Source organism: Zootoca vivipara, chromosome 2 (genome assembly GCF_963506605.1).
Source record: "Zootoca vivipara chromosome 2, rZooViv1.1, whole genome shotgun sequence".
Classification (NCBI taxonomy): domain Eukaryota; kingdom Metazoa; phylum Chordata; class Lepidosauria; order Squamata; family Lacertidae; genus Zootoca; species Zootoca vivipara.
In genome coordinates, this window is record NC_083277.1 from 98,019,762 (window position 1) to 98,036,899 (window position 17,138).

The 17,138-nt window shown below is 47.9% G+C and overlaps 1 protein-coding gene across 9 annotated transcripts in view; it reads right to left on the reverse strand.

Moving 5' to 3' along the window:
• BAHCC1 (BAH domain and coiled-coil containing 1) overlaps positions 1–17,138 on the reverse strand; it is a 158,782-nt gene that overhangs the window by 92,537 nt on the left and 49,107 nt on the right. Inside the window, exon 1 of one of the 9 annotated variants that reach the window (XM_060271941.1) lies at positions 4,046–4,892. The exons of the other annotated variants lie outside the window; for them this stretch is intronic. The gene's annotated coding sequence lies outside the window, so the exon portion shown is untranslated. Of the gene's footprint in view, positions 1–4,045; positions 4,893–17,138 lie in introns of those variants that run through there. 9 annotated transcript variants of the gene reach the window in all.

A 17,138-nucleotide genomic window follows, 5' to 3' on the forward strand; every position in this document is an offset into this window, starting at 1 on the left:
CAGAGCGCCCAGGAACCGAGAGCGGGGGCTGGGAAAGAAGATTGAATTATGCATCTTTTTCCCGAATGGCTAAGTTTTTATTTGCCTGCTGTAGTTGTATGTAGAGCTGGTCAATAATATTTGGGTCCTCTGTCCTGCTCTCTTCCATGGGCAAACCAAACCAGAGGAATGCGTCGTTCTTTACATTACAGTGGAAAATTGGGGGGGGGGATTCCCAACCTGATTTTTTAAGCTTCGATCGATTGCCTTTCAAGTTACTGTATTTTGGGTGGGGTGATGGTATTTTGAAGAGAAAAGGAGATTTCTCCCCTCCCCAGTACACGGGCTTTGATTATGGGCGAGAGTTCCCCTGATGGGATCCAAAAAGAAGCCCCCCTTCAGCAAACTAGAGAAAAAGGAGATCAGCCCAGAGAAAAGGAGCTTGGTGCCCTTCCACGACTCAAGCCCAGGAACAAATATTTCACTGCACAAGACACCTTAGTGGCAAAGCCTTGCATTCTTCCTCCAAGGACAGAGGTTTAAATCCTACAACTGTATTCCTAGACAAAAGAGTTATGTAAAGTCCTTCCTATCCATTCAATCCATTTACACGTAAGGGTTTTTTTTGGCTTAGGACCAATGTGTAACATTAAGCCAAGAGGAAGGGAAAAGGGGGAATAAAAGACCTTCCTCGCCTCTCCCCCCCTTTCAGATTTACCAAGCAAGGTTGTGTTGTATTGGAATATTTTTTGCTGACTTCTAACTACAAATATTTGCAACTCCCCTGTAAAAATGTGATATATGATTGGGGACGACGACTACCCTACTGCATCTGCTATGGGGGGTGGAGACACACACCCAAATTATTTAGAACCCTTCTGCCCACCCCCATGTCCAGACAATTAAGACTACTGTACACATCTAATATTTCTGGAACTCAATAATGTCTGAAGGATTCATATCGCCTCCAAATCCAAAAGGAAAGGGTGCGGGGTGGGTGAAAAAAGGTAAAGACTACAGTGTATTGAAAATACATAATTGTAAATCTTAGAATTCACACACACAGTAATGTGCCTCAGTCACAACAAAGCCACATACAGGCTGCAGTCCTATGCACGTTTACCTGGCAGTAAGCACCATTGAACACAATAGGATGTACTTCTAAGTAAACAGGCAGAGGACTGCACTGCGAGATGCTTTCCATTTACTCAATACAGTTTTTAATTGCTGGATTCAACGCTTGCAGCTCTTTAACAGTGCCGGACTATTTGGTGTTTGATTTAATCTACAACTGAAAACATAATGTATTAAGTGACTACATATTTGCACAGCTGATAAGCTTTATATATATATATATATATCACACACACAGGCTAAAAATATAAATATATGGGCAGCTTTTGCATTGTCAATAAATGAAATTACTAAATACAAAAGGGCAGGGTTTTTCCTCTCACTATTTCCCTGAATGGATCCTCTCTCTGCCCTCAACTCAGATTTTTCTGCTTTGCAATTAAAAGGAATTATAAAGGATTTCTGTCTTCTACAATGGGGGGAGGGGCAGTTTCCCCCTTTCAGCAATCAACAAAAATCATGTAAAAACCAGCGGATTATATATGAGGGACCCACTTCAAAGAGTCAGGAAAGGGGGGAAATGGGGGGAGAGAAGAATTGAAGCCTGGAAGACAAAAGCTAAATTAGCAGCTTCAGCAACTTTGGGGTTCGATACATCAACGTGAATGGAAACGTCTTGTGTAGGATTTCTCCCCTCTTCCCTCCCGCCCCCTTTTCTCTCTAGGAGAAGGAAAACAGTATGAAAATCTGAGGTGCAGGACTGAAATAAAGCAAGCAGCTGATTGTAAAAAACGCGATTGCAGGCCTATGCAAAGTTTCGGTCTGAGTGCTCCAGTAAGGCTTTCTCACCACCCCGTACAGCAGAAGGTCTTGCTGCAAGATCGTGTCCATCCTGGTCGTAGTGAGAGCCGAAGGGGAAGGAGGAAACCAGGCTTCCCCCCAGCGGCCTCTTCCACGGGGGCTTATCTGCAGAACAAGGAAGGCCTTAGGATCCATTCGCGTTAAACAAAACAAAACAAGAGGATCTCGCGGGAGGCTTCGATCCGGAGCGCTTGCTTTCCGCATAGCCAAAACTACTAAGGCGATTCTTTCGAAGAACAAAACGCTTGCGAGAGCGAGGAGGTTCGGAATGAATCAGAGAATTCAGACGTTGCAAAGGGAACAAAAGGATGTTGCAAATTTGCACGGTTCGGTTCCAGTGAGTTACTCCCCCTCCCCCCAATATATGTTTACATATATATATATATATATATATATATATATATATATATATATATATATATATATATATATATGGGGGGCAGAAAAAAATGGTGTGGGGAAAATGTAATAATCCAGTTTTACACTCTGTTGTCAAATCTACGGAGTATCCGCGGTTTTGCGTGCAGCAGAAATATTTTATCCTCTCGGACGCTTCCGAGGCGTTTGGGGGTGGGGGGGAACTGGAAGATCCAGCGAGTTTTCAAACCCTTCGGCGCACCGACCTCGGGCCTGGCAGGGAGAAGCTAGAGGGCCGCCTGTCTCGGCGGTGCTTGCTGTTTTTATAGCCCAGCGAAGAGGCCTCTCGAGCGGCCGCGAGCAGAAAGATCTTCCGGTGCTGGGAACCTAGAAAGCTTCCGCTAGGCATCGTCGGCCAGCGAAGAAATTGGAGATATCTGCCCCAAAAGTGCCTCCACTGGCGCCTCCCTACCACCCCACAGTGCATTTTATGCAATATTATACATTTTTCCGAATCTTGTTATTTGCCAAATCGCTTGTGTGCGTGTGTGAATCTAGAAAGAGAGAGAGATTTTAAGGAAGCCAGACCGAAATTGCTGTAGATGTAGCTTTCCAGCCAGAGCCCCCTCCCCCCCCCGCACACCTTTTAGAAATAAAGCTATCACTAAAGGGATCCGAGAAGGAAGGACCGAGAGAGGGGCGGACGCGGGGAGAGATCGGAGAGCGAGAGACAAAGCGCCTCTCCCAGCTGCTCCCTTGCAAGACGAATTCCTCTCCCGTGCAAAAACGCAACCTGGTTCAACCTTCTAAGCTGAACCAAAAACAAACGAAGAAAGGCCTTTACCTCCAGTCTTAATGAAACATTTCCTCACAACATCACCACGGCATTTTCCTCGCCACTGCAAAACTTAAAAGCCCTACTTCCTACGTAAAATCGACATACATGCGCAGAAACACAGACAGGGGCATAAATAAATTAGAATGCATCTGTTCCAAGTATTTTATTTTATTTTTCCTTTGCAGTTCGGAATAGCCGAATATGCATCAAACACTTTCGGTCGCAGACTGCACGTCGAGGAGAAAACCCTAACTCTCGCCTGCATTGTGATTTAATTTTTATTGTGATTTAATTTTTAAACAAGGGAGGCTACATATTTGCATACATTCCTTCTCCCTTCCCCAAAAAAATACTACAATGCCTGCGTTTGTTTGTCTTGCAAAGCCCCCATTCACGTCTCCGTTAGGAGGGAAGGGGAAAAAACACCCCCACCCCCACCCAATTCAACAACTAGAATTTCAGTAAGAAATATGCGAACAATCGTGGGTTTTGTTAGTACTGCCCGGAGCTCGGTACAACATTTCTAAGGCACAACTGAACCACTGAGAAATAAAATAAACCTTCATGCACGTATTTCGCAGGCTTTCTTTTCGTTAGAAACAATACGCATCTCCTTCCCCCAAGGATGTCGTTACATTATATTCAATTTAGTTAAGGAATTGATACAATTTAGTCAGAGGATTGCTATCAATGTTACACACAGCGAATACCGGGTGTCCGAATTGCCTTTAAAATGAAAAATAAGCTCAAAATAATTTCTGCTAGCAATATTTTGCAAAAAAAATGTAAAAAACAAATTAATTCAGACCTTACCACCGTGAGGGTGTGCTCGATAATAAAAAAATAATATATTTTAATAAAAAACCAAATAATGCACTTTTCAAATATATTTATATATATATATATTCATACACTAAATAAATTTCAATTACTTACTGGAGGGAGGGGTGTTCCTTTGCACACAGGGAACGCAATACAATTAAATCAGTGACTGGGACTTTGTTGTATTCCTACTGGTATTTGCACTGTGCTGACTGTTGCACTGTAAATGCACTGGCTGCTGCTCCTTGCAGAAAGGGGGGAAAAAGACCCTGTCGCGGGCTCCAGCTTCCCCAACCTCGCAGCTCAGTCCTGCAAGCAACTCTCCCTGCATACTAATAAGCTCGTGCCACTCACTCAGGGTGAGCACGCTCGCTGATTGGACGCCCGGTCCTCTACGGTAATAAGCTCGTGCCACTCTCCCTGCGTAAACAGGCTTCCCCATAGGCTGGCGCGGGGCCAGGGAGCTGCCAATCAGAGAGCAGCAGGGTTACTACTCAACCCAATGGCGCCTAATTCAAGTCCCTCCAGTTGCGCAGCTCCCCTCGCGCAGCTTAGCCTCCGCTTTGCTGAATGGGGGGATACGTAGCGAACGCGGGGGGAGGGCGAGAGGGAGGGAGAAGGAAGAAAGCTCTGCAGAATGGGGAGGGGAAGAGCCCTGCCAGAGAGCGGCTCCAGCCCACACACGCACGCCAGCTGGGTGGTGAGGGGTTGCAGGGGGCTTGTTGTTGTTTCTTTCGCTTAGCTAGACTGGCCAGTGCGTGTGTGTCTTGCAGCGGCAGAGCCCAGTCATCGCCACGGAGTCGCCCTTGCACCGATCAAGTGCGGTGGGGGGGGGGCGCCTGGCTCACGGCAGCTTTTTTCTTGGGCAAGGTATGCCTTTACAAACCAAACACTTAAGAGAGAGATTTACGACCATAGGGGTCCCTAGCACTCCCGTGCATTTCAACATCCCTGGATGATATTCCGTGCTGGGGCGGCGGCGGGGGGGGGGGTTTGAGTCGTCTTTAAAGCGCTCAAGGACACGAGTTCCCATGGGGATTGGGGGGGGGGGGCAACTGCTTCGTGAGCACGTGCTTCTCCAGACGCAAGGAAGCCCCTCTTCTTCCGCGCTACGCCGAGGCACATGCAAGCTCCCAGGTGGGTTACCATAAACCGAGATCTATTTATTTGTACAGTCATCCTTTCCCTCCCCTCCCGGCTCGCTCTCTGCACCCGCCGCACACTTCGCATCACCATTAATCCCATCCTTCAACCACCTTCAAAGCAAAGCTCCCAACGCATTCCCTGAAATTGTAAAAAAAAACCAAACAAGCAAGCAAACTGCAATCACAATTCTGCTCGCAGATTGTTCTTTTGCAACCACCTACGCTCCCCTCGATTACGGTCAGGGGTCCCTTTACCTTAAATAGGCCGCATCCTTCCTATATAGTATTAAAACTCATTTTTAAAAAAATAGCTGCATGGTGCAAAAACACACACACACACACCCCACACACACCGAGCCTCCGATTTTACACCGGCGACGGAGAGGTTAACCACACCGCCTTCCGTTTATTCCCTTCCTCCTCCTCCCCCCCGCCCCTTTCCTTTCTTCCAACCCGCCCTTCCCCACTTCCAGGAGACGCCCGGATTGGTTGGCAGTCCCCCAGCCCGCTGTCCATCATCCAGTGTAAACAAGGCGCTGATTGGCTGCTCGCCAGTCCGCACTGGGCTGCCTGAAAAAAGCAATTACTGGCCCCGCGGTTTGCAGGGGGCCCGGGGCTGGTTTGATGAAAGGAGATAAGCTGGGGACTGTTTCCAGCGCACCCCCTCCCCGGCACCCCCCCACCCCCGAGGCCGAGCCGACTGTCCCTGGAGCCAAAAGAAGGTCAAAGAGTGGAGAGGATCAAAAGGAGCAAAGAAAAGGGGAAACGGACTGAGTCACTATTAGCGAGTCTGAAAGCAAAGCCATTCATTCCAGGCAGGGTGGTGCTCAAGCACCGCGGGGCGGACGGGCAGCCTCGCCTCCCTGCGCAGGATTGGGGACCGGGGAACCCGGCAGCACCCGCCGTCGCAGCAGCGCAGAATGGGCACAGCAGCCTGGGAAGTTCTAGCGTTTCCAGGGGAGGAGAGGCAGAGCCGAGGCTTCTCCTTCTCGTACACAGAGAGCCGGATGGGCGGGTTGCCCCGGGAAAGCGGGTCCGGATCCTGCTCCGCTCCCCACTTTGCAGGCGCAGCTGGTTCCCACATCTCTCCCCAGTTTTCCAACAGGGCCATCGCGCCCTCCATTTTGCCAAACTGCGTGCCTCGGGATATTCCTCCGAGGATAGTTTCCCCCCCCCAAAAAAAAAGCGGAATATGCAGCGACGCTAACCGGGAGAAATGTCCGCGCCCTAGTGATCGAGTGAGGTGGAAAGGCGCGCGCGCGTGCAGTGCGGTGGCGGCGCAAAGATTCTCTTCCCTATACTGATGGGGTTTTTTAAAAAAAAAATTAAAAGGGAGTGTAATTGATTTGGAAAATGCAGAATAAATCAGAATAACCCGTAAGCAATATTAGATTACAATGGAGCTATTCATTAACCGGTGGGGCAAATTGAATTAAGGCGACCGAGAAGGAGCAAGCGTGCGCCCGCCTGTATACACGCAAATGGGTGTGTGTGTGTGTTTGTAATTCTCACCGCGGTGGTGACGATAGGGTTATAGCGAAGTCGCCTCGTGTTAAAAACCTAGGAAGGGCACCGATTGAAACAAACTTGCCACCCCGCGGATTGTTTGGGTGCTCACTTGCCAAGTTTTCTGTTTCTGCTCCTAACGCTGTGTTTATATTAAACTGTGAAAGAGTCGATCCGTAAGCACGAGCCGCGTGGACAAGCCTAGGAAGGCTTCCACTCGGAAGACACTTCCTAGGATAAGGCCCCTTGGACGCAGCGGCGACGGACTGACTTCCCACTAAAACTCGCGCAAGATTGCTTAGGAAGAGACAGTCTCCAAAGGGAAAGAAACTTTTAACCCAAGAGGCCCTGGGTGACTTCACAGGCGATGTGTGTGCAGAGTGATTGAGAAAGTTCTACTGAGAATCATAACATTGTATCTAGAAGAAATTACAAACGTGCAAGCCATGTTAAAAAAAAAAAAGGGAATGGGTTTCGAAAAGGAGTGTGTTGTGACGAGGGGGTGGGGAGAGGGAGAGGTTTGACAAACACAAAGCAAGGCTGTTGAATTGCTCATTTAAAAAGTGACGAGTGGGAGGGAGAAAAAGGAAGATCTGACACGCAAGTGCACTTTCAGACGGTACCTTCACCTGGAGTCCGGGAAAATAAGAGAAGCTACGGAATGGGCATGCAGATTTGAAGTGGAGTGTGGAAATTGGAGGAGTGGTATTCTCCAGTTTTTTATTTAAAAAAACCCACCAGTAAACACACACAACTCTCACGCATGCACAAAATAACGATTGAGTTCAATCCTCGATCGCTTCAATCTGCCCCTCTTTCTGCTCATCCATCAAGCCAGGCTTTTAGCCAGGACACATGCGGGTGGGGTAGGGTTGGGGGGAACACTGTGTGTCACAAGAGGTGCGATTGTGCCTGCCTTCCAATATATATATATGGACTGTTTCTCTAACAAAAAGCCGTAGGCTCTGGATTTTGACAGGGAAACTTATATGAAGGTATACATTCAGCAATCTACATTAAACTGCAAGTAGAGAATCCAGATTTATTTTTGTAAATATTCACTCGCCCCAAGAAAAATTCAGGTCAACACAGTAGAAACACGGGAAACTTTTGAATCGTGATTATTCTACTGGAGGACGGAGGCAACGTGCCTACGTGTCTTCTGCATTATCTGTCTAAATTATTATTAGCCTACATCTTCTGAAATACAAATGAAGGAAAGGAAGTAGGTTTAAAAACAGAAAAACGAGTTGTACATATTTTCCTCAGTTTTTTTATTCCACCTTTCTTCCGCCGTGGAACCCAAGACTGCATGCATGCGGTCCTTGAGCGGTCACTCATCCAGATCCTGACCAGATCCAGACCTGCTTAGCTTCGGGCTTCTCCCCCTTCACCCCATAGTATATCCAGCTAGTCCAGCTTGGCACCCATTAAGAACCCTCCTTCTTTTCCTGCATTCCCATCATTGGGGCGTCTCTCCTGTCCGCCCTTAAATTTCCAACTCCTTTTAACCGTGGCTCCCTTGTCAAACGGGCTCCGCGTCCAACCCTCCACCTCCACCTTTGTGGATCCGGCGTTAAATAGCAACGTGAGAGGAAACCCTTTGTGCCAGAACTCTCCGCTGTTTCCCCAGGTTTCTGCCTTGGTCTGAAGGTCCAGAGCAGAGATGAGAGGGGAAATGCGGTCTCAAGGTTTCCTCTCCCGCCTGCTCGTATCGCCTCTCCAGATGTCCAAAGATAAAGGCAAATATGGCTACGTTCAAACGTTACAGCGAGACCACTAAGACGCTTTATCCCTACGCGCAACGTCCGAACAAAAAAACTTCGCCCCTTGATCCCATTTTGCGGGGGAGGATAAGGCTGATTGGTTTGATTTTGGAATTGTTATTTCAAATTAAGGGAATTTAGCACAAGCAGCTGGACGCGTTTGCCGGGAGGAAGCAAATTCCAGCTGCCCGGGTTCTTTTTCCAGGTCATCATATTTAGAAGCGCAAAAGGCGATCCTAAAACACACTTTAATAAAGTCTCCTTGAAATATATACAACTTTACTTCCAAGCTGATGTGGATAGCTGCGGGCGGGGATGTGTGAACCGTGCAAACAGCAAGCCTTACGCGCAATCCTATACGTGTTTACTCTCAGGATTGAAGCATGGCCTGGTGTGTACGGAGCCCGATTCTGGACAGTTTACTCGAAAGCACAAGTTCCACTCTTTTAAGGTTGCAACTCTGCACATAATTGCATTCGCAAGTCTAACTACGTCTACTCAGAAGTAAGTCCTGTTGAATTCAATTGGGTTTACTCCCAGGTAAGTAGGGTTATGAGGATTGCAGCCGAAGGGCCTTTGGGCGGGAAACTTGGACACAGTTGATTACTAACTGTAACAACAACAACAACAACAACAACAACGGGCGGGACTGCTGCCCCCCCCCCAGCAATTCCAGGGGCTGGGGGGAAATTAGAAGGGAGAGATTGCAAAACTTCGAAGTGCAGGATGTGAAGTAGTTCTAAGGCCTTCTACCCCCCCTTCCCCTTTTTAACTATTTGTTGGGGGTGCTTGGAGGGGGGGTAGAGACGAGGTGGGAGGAGGGAGGCGGACTGCTGACCACTCTTTCAGGTGGTGTTTTGTAATGAATGCGCCAGGTCTCCGAGAAAGCAGCGGTTGCCCAGCAGTGGGGAATGGATGGAAGGGTAATTAATGCAAAGTGACTGATTGCTCTTGAAGAAGGCCAGTCCAGCAAAGGGGATTGTCCCTGGTCATTGAAGCGTCCTTTGATTGACACTTTCCTTCCCAGCCCCAAGGCGAAGGCGAGGACCCGAAGGCGCTGCGTTTTGTCACTCCGGCTCAGGCCACGGGGGTGCAGAATCTTGACAAAACACGGTTAGCAAAGATGGTTTTTGTGTGCGCGTCTAAGGGATTTTGTCTGGTTTTATGTGGTGGTGGTTCTGTTTTTAAGGCGGGTATATTTCCAGAACCGATAATATAGTAAGAAACTGTGTGTGTGTGTGTGTGTGTGTGTGTGTGTGTGTGTGTTCTGCCCCCCCCTAAATAATTTCAATTTAAAAAAAAAAGATTAACAAATTGAGAGCGAGCGAGAGATCAGCGAGGGGAATAGAGTCCAGAAACAGATGCGCCCATAAGCGAAGCTGACCAGAAACGAATCAGACCCAACTTGTCTCGATCTAAATCCTGAATCACATCCTGAAGCTTCTCTGTTGTTGTTTTCCTTGTTCTTTTTTTAAACCATTCTAGGGTTCGATCAGAACAACCTTAGGACTTGCTGGGTCAGGGGGGGAAGAACCCCCCCTTTCAATCCACAGTTCCAGATTTTTTAAAAGAAATAATAATAGGAAACGGATGTCGAAGATTCATATTTTGGCTTCCATATCTGCACCGCGTACTTCCCCCCCTGAGAGTCTCTTCCCCCCCCTCCCTTCCTTCTGTTCACTTCTGATTTTTTTTGTTTTTCTTTTATTGTTTCAAAACAGTTGTTACAGCAAATAACTTTAGACAGGACTGGTGTATAAACCAGAGGTCTGCTGGCAAATTACCAGTTCAGTCGTACTCTGCCTGCTCACTTACACAAAGTGTGTGTGTCTGTGTGTGTGTGTGTGTGTGTGTGTTTAGAGATAGTTTTGTATTCTCCAGGAAAGGAATGGAGGGGGGAGGAGAGGAGGTAGAAGAGAAAGGAGGAAACTCCATTTAGCTTTTAGATGGGCCGCAAGTACACTGTCAGCAGAAGTTACAGCTTCTCTTCCCCCCTCCCCATTTTTAAAAATCTGTCCAGGGGTAACAAATGTTTTTAATTTAACAGGAGCAAAGCTTCGGTATCTCTCTCAGACTTCCTCCATAAGAGAGCGAAGATAATGGAAGGAGAAATAAATATTTAGAGTAGGCTTCAGAAAGATCGCCTGGCACCCCCCAAAAATATATATCTATTTGTAAATTCGTCCAAAGCGCCCGCTTAACCGTCACACTCACCTTTTCTCTCTCTCTTTTTTTTCTTTAAAAAATAATAATGGGTGTTTAGGAGCTGAAGTGACTGGGATAAATCGATCCAGGATCGATCAGGGTCCCCTGGCGACCCTCATTGCTCCTCCTCAGCAGTAGTCCGGATTGGGTTCAGTGGGTGCTTACTCGCAAGTAAGCCTCGCGCAGGCTTGGTCTGCCGCTGCTGCCATTAAGCCGCGCTTGGGACTCCGTTAATATAGCCAGTCTCATGCAGAGAATTAAGCTCGTTTATCTCGGGACACATTAAGAAGATTTGGTTCATCTCGCAAGACCAGATTTAAAAGCCAAACTGTCTCCCTCTCTCCTCTCCTCTCTTGAAAGCAATTGCTAGAACTCTGGTTTGGTGGTCAGCAAGATCCTAGTCAGTTTCGTTCTCTCCTATAGAGAGAGAGAAAGTGCCTTGTCAAGGAATCGCGTTAAAAGCAGAACTGGCACAAGGTCTCGCGAATCTCGGTGTCGTGTTCTGTCTTGAAGCACAAGCCACGGCCTGGTCTGTGAATCAATGGAATCGAAGTATTGAGGGAGGGGGTCAAGCAGATACAGAGCAGGATGCGTGTCCAGCACAGCTCTTCAGCCCTCAGGGAAATCTCTCTCTCTCTCTCTGACACACACACACACCCCTGACATATTTAGGATCGGGCTCTAGCAGAAGCCACTTTTACGTAGGCCGGTTTAAAGCCATCTCGCTCGGATCCTTCACGAGCTACTCGGAAGAGGAGAAAATTTGGAATCCCACTTCTAAAGCCCAGACTACGAACTGCATGGCGACTTGGACCAGATGCAGAAGACCCCCGATGGGCTTCCTTCCCCGTTAGCCCAGGTCTCTGCCACCTTGTCACGGCTGGTGCCCTTGCCTTTTTTTTTTTTTTTTGCCATCCACCAGGATGAAGACTTCTGGAGAACTCGGGACTTTGCACACTATTTCATGGCTCTTTGCTTTGGCGAAATAAAAGAGATCGCCTTACAAATAAAAATAAATAAAATAAAGGACATTGTTCTCCTCTCCCTTTGCGTCTTCCCTCTGCAATTGTCTCCCCGCTGTCAAAACGCACAATGCAATTTCCTCGGGGCAGGGACCTGCCACCCACTTCCTCCCTTCAAAGAACACTGTGGGTCTGTTATTATCATAATTATTAAGCTGTTCTACATAACTAACTTGCAATCTAAGCTCACAATATCCTTCCCATTCTTTATGTTTTTATATGGTAGGTAAAACGTTTATTGTGCAGCCCCTTAGCATCTTTTCCTCTGTTATAACGCGCTGGGAGACGAATCTTCACATTAAGTTCAGTATTCAAACAAGCTGGCATTGGAAGAAATGGCAGATTATCCCCCACCCCGCCCCCGCACCTTTCTTTTTTCCTCAAGGTAACCAACATGAAAACATCTCCTTTTCATGTCCAAATGAATATGCAATCATTTTAAATTTTCAGACCTCAGCTAACCTTCACACTCTGGGGAAATGTGTTAAAATATTGCAATTTAATATCTTTCCATCTGGAAGAGAGTGAGAGAGGAAGGAAGGAAGGAAGGAAGGAAGGAAGGAAGGAAGGAAGGAAGGAAGGAAGGAAGGAAGGAAGGAAGGGGGACCCCTCCCCCCAGTATGTCAAATAAAATTATGGATTAACTCAGCACGCTAAATAATTGCCTAATAAGGGCTGGGAGACGCAAATCTTTGCATTTGGGTAATTGTATGTTGGGTGCCTTGCCTAATGCAATTGTTTGGACCCGGTTCATTGTTCCATGTGCTATTTGGTCAACGAGCAAATTAGAAACAATTTCTTGGCTAGGAAGAATTACTCTTAATTCTTCTCGCGCACAAAACGCTCATTGGAAATCGGGAGGAAGCGGCGCGGAGGAGGGTGCGGGGGGGGCCCTACCCACTCAGTACATTTAACAAACTTTTTAAAACGGGCTCCAATTTTCTGGGGTTGGCGAGGTTGGTTGATTAGAGGGGGAGGGAGGGGGGAGGGAGGGGGAGGGAGGGAGGGGGAGAGAGAGAGAGAGAGAGAGAGAGACGAACGAACAAACGAATGAATGAAAGACAGACACGGTACGATCCTGAACGTACATGGACTACATCCAATTGATCTCTGCGTAAAGAAAGGAAGGCAAAGCATTGCAGCAGCTAGTTCCCGGGTTCCTCTGGAAAAAGTATCCGTCCGGTGGGCTCTCAGTCAGTCACCCCTCCATTTGCTCGAGGGGGCAGCCCGGATCTCCTTAAAGTCAATGAGCTATCCCGCGATCCCACACACACAAGCACGCAGGCACACACGCACACACACGTCCCCGGGTGGAGGGGAGGCCGAGCACGTGCTGCGTCTTGGCTGCCAACAGCCCCGCGCGAACATGCCCTGTTTTATTTTACATGCTAAAAAACAGACTACTGTAGGATTAAAAAGAGAGAGAGAGAAAACCACACGCAAATCCAAACCCTTCGGGGACACAGACACTTGGGGGGGGGAAATAAGAGACACCTTGGTCGTGGAGGTGCACGTCTCTCCGCATCTGCCTCCAAACCCAGCTATTTTCTGGGCTCCCCTGTCCAACCTGGCTCGGCTCAGTCTGAGTACTTCGGTTCAACTAGCTTATGAGGAGCCTGTTCACGGAGGTTTCCTGGTTAAACCCAGTTGTGCTCCTTCCAAGAAAGGAGAGCGCCCCCCCCCCTCGGATCGGGGCGTCAGGCTCCTTCGGTCAGCGTTTTAGATGCCCAGAGCTTCCCTTTTCTTTTCCCCCAGCTCCGCCGCCTCGCTTGTCCTACTGAACTGATTCTTGAAAACCTGCCCTCTTCCCCTTATCAAACAAGGACAAAGGCGAGAGGAGGGGAAACCCAGTTTAAGGGGCACTCTGTCTGCGCTGCGCCTGAATTAATGCTTTAAAATAATATATATATATAAACACCCAATCTAGTCTTTTGGGTGGTATGGGGGGACATTTAAAAAGCAAAATAATAAACAAACCCATTTAGGGTTTGTACACGAATCTCTCTCTGACCCAGTTCAGGGGATTCTCTGCTAAAGGTTAGGCCTAGCGCATCTTCAAGAGGGGAAAGGGCAGGCTGGGTCGTGTGTACTGGACACGCGGTTTCTAGGGAATTCTAGCTAGGGAATGAACGAATCCCCTAGAATGAATATATATATATATTGGAGGGGAACCCGGTTCTTCCTTCTGAAGGATGCTCCCCCTTTTTGAGAGGTTTGCTCCTTTCTTCCAAAATTGCTCCATGGACTGTTGGAGGGGAAGAGACATCTTGCATCTTCCCCCCTTCCTTTCCAAAACAAACAAGCGAACCAAACACCTCCAGTAACACCCACAAAAGCAACGCCTGAGCTTTCCTTCTGGTTCCTTCCACCAGAGGATGCCTGCTTTCCAGGAGCGCCGCTCGCAGCGCGTTGCTGCCTCGGTTCATTCCGCGCCTCGCTTTCCGCGCTGTCTGGAAAGGAGGGCTCCTGAGTCGTCCGAGATGGGCGCAACCCCCTCCCCGCTCCAGAACCAGACTGCAGCTCCTACAAAGAGTATCCGCCAGCTGACCGGCCTCGGAAAGCCTCAGTCGCTTAAAGAGACTTGCAAGCGAGCGCTGCAGTTTCGTGGTCAGGGATCCGGAGCAAGGTCACCCAGCCCTCTCCCAAACTGAGCCCTTTGCCTAATATAGGACACTAACGCAGGCTGGAGATTTTGGCCCTGGGTCGTCTTCTTTAGCCTCCCTCCATCTCTCAGGAATTGTCCCTTCAAAGTGAGCTAGACCAGGATCAGGAAAGCAGGAAAGTCAAGACAAGATATCTCTCCCAAGTTTTAAGAATCCAGAGCTCAGGAGGAATTCAGATTATTTGAGAATCCTCGCCCCCACTGCTAAAATAGACTTATTATTATTATTATTATTATTATTATTATTATTATTATTAAATATTGTATGTATGTTTGTTGAAGCTGGGAGAATTTAGGAGCGTGCATTATTCATGGGGACCACAAAGAGTAGTCGGAGAAATGAAAAAGGCGTAGATCTGGGGGGGGGGATGTGCATTGAAGCAAATTCGGCAGGACTGAAGTATCAATGATCTGGACAGTCCAATCAGCAGAGATAAGTGGGGGGGGGAGAAAGAGATGCGAGGCAAAATCCAAATAGATCTACTCCCTTTTCCCCCCTTTCGATCAAACCCGAACAAGATATCAAATGGTCAAATTCCTCTCCTCCTCCCCCCACTCCAATATTCTGTATCATCTACTGTATATCTATCATCTATCTATCTATCTATCCATTATTTATTTATTTCCACAGAGATCCTTCCACAGGCAAACACAAGATGTTTTCTGCACTAGGCAGGGAGATCCCCCACTAGCCCCGTTCTTTATGCATATACAAAGGGAAACTGACAAAATTGGTAATCAAATAAATCTAAATAGATAAAGTTTATAGTGGCAGACAGACCGATATTGCACGGAGCTTACAACACATTTTTAATCTCAAAAGAGACATCTCTGCAGCTTCCAAAGGCAGGTTTTGTGTATTGGGGGGGGGGGGCTTATGTGTGAGCAAGGGCTCTTTGCACACAGCAAGAAGTGATTTCTAACAAATAAGGGGTCCTACTTTGCTCAGAGATAATGAGCATTTATAACCCACCGAGAATCTTATTGCACATATATTACACACACACACACACACACACACACACACACACACAACGACACACTATTTACATGCATCCAGTCCATCCAGAGGGCAGCTCGGCCCTGCACCCTCTCCTCAAATCCTGATGAACTGTACAAGTCATAAGGGAAAGCCTAAGTTAGCTTTAAAAAGAAATTATGGACAGTGTGATGGAAGAGGCCAACCCGGCGTAAATTCCTCCTCCCAAAAAAACATTCTCCGCTGGATCATCCCCAAACAAGGGATTTTTTAAAAAGGGAAAGGGGGGCAAGTCGGTGTTCCAGACCCCCAAACCTTGAGCTAAAGCCCTGTTAAATGCAGAGTTGTAATTTGTAGCTAAATATATCCTAGTGTGTTCACACACTGAAAGTATAATTCACTGTGTTTGTTGTGTGAGGTTATCAAGGAACTCGCCCATCTGGGTTAAATTAAAGCAAGTTTAATAAATGATCCCAGGCGTAGCCAAATCTCTCTTTCCATTCTGGAGCCAGATTGATAGGCAGATATACAGCACCAATCGATCGATTGATTGGATACAATTCCCACCTACCCACCCCCCACCTTTTTATTTTTTTATTTTCAGTTTTGAGGGAGTTATAGAACTTGAGCTGCAGATGGAAAAAGTAGACCAGATTTGGGACAAACCTTCGGAGGCAAGAGAAGAGGTGTGGTTATTTTAATAACTAAGTCAACTAGCCATCGAGCATATATAACTTCCCCCTCAACGCTTTCGGGATCAAGTTGAGGGTTTGGGCACTTTGGTGATGAGAGATCACAGAAACACACACAGGACCCTGCCCCCACCGCCCTAAGCTACCTGCAGATGCAGAAATAAAGGTTCCTCGGTTGTCACCCACTGTCCCTTCTTCAGAGTCAAGGCAACCTAATCCCAGCAAGTATTGGGGGAAAGGAAGAGTTATTTGGGGTGGGGGTGGGCAGATGAGAGACCGTTTCCCCCGCAAACATGTTGTGACATGTCATAAGGGTGCCTGTTTTGATAAACACATAATTAGTGCCAGGATGTATGAGCAGCTGCGTAAAAAGGCGCAACTTAGATAATAGCCGCTGCAGCAGCACACACCCAAGGAGCAGATTTGCAAAGCTTTTAAAGCGGTCATTAGGGCCCCCATTGGCTGAAGGGGGCCCAGCCGGATTGGGGGGGGGTCCAGGCAAATGGGAGCGTGGAGGGAGGGAGCAAAACGCCCCCCCCCCCGCACACACACACCCACATCCACACAAAGAAAGGTGGGGAGAAGCAAGTGATTTCTAAGGTAGGCTCTACCGGACAGGATACATTGCTGTGGTGGAGTGGGGGGGGGGGTTCCAATCCTTTCTGTCCATCCCTCCCTCCCTCTGCCTTGTTGCCGCGGTGGTGCTGGATCCTTAACTACTTTTATTGTTGTGTAAAGTGAAGGCCCTGGTGTGTGTGTGTGTGTGTGTGTGTGTGTGTGTGTGTGTCAGTGGCAGTGGCAGTAAGACAGACACTTTAGCTTTCACAGCCAGGAAGCTCCTACCTACAAGGCAGGCAGGAAGGAAGACCACGTAAAAAAACCGGTCACCTCCCCCATCTCAAAATTTGATTTTAGACCATCCAGAGCCCCTTTTCAGAAGGGACCCCTTTTATCTTCTTCATTTTAAAAAATAAAGAGGGGGGGGAAAGCTCCCTCCTCTCCTGGAATGGTCTTCTGAGATAGGAGAAGGGAGCAACTCAAGGCCCTCCCCCCACCCCCCAGAAAGGAGGGAGAGGTGCGGGAGCAGGCTTCCAGTGCGGGAGAGAGCCAGGGAGAAGTGTCCGCCGCCCGCCTTCCCTCTCCCTCTCTCTTTGCACTGTGGGCTCATTAAGAATCAATGCAAAGTAACTGGGGTTGGGGGGGGGGGGTTCCAGGGATAGGAAGGAGGGG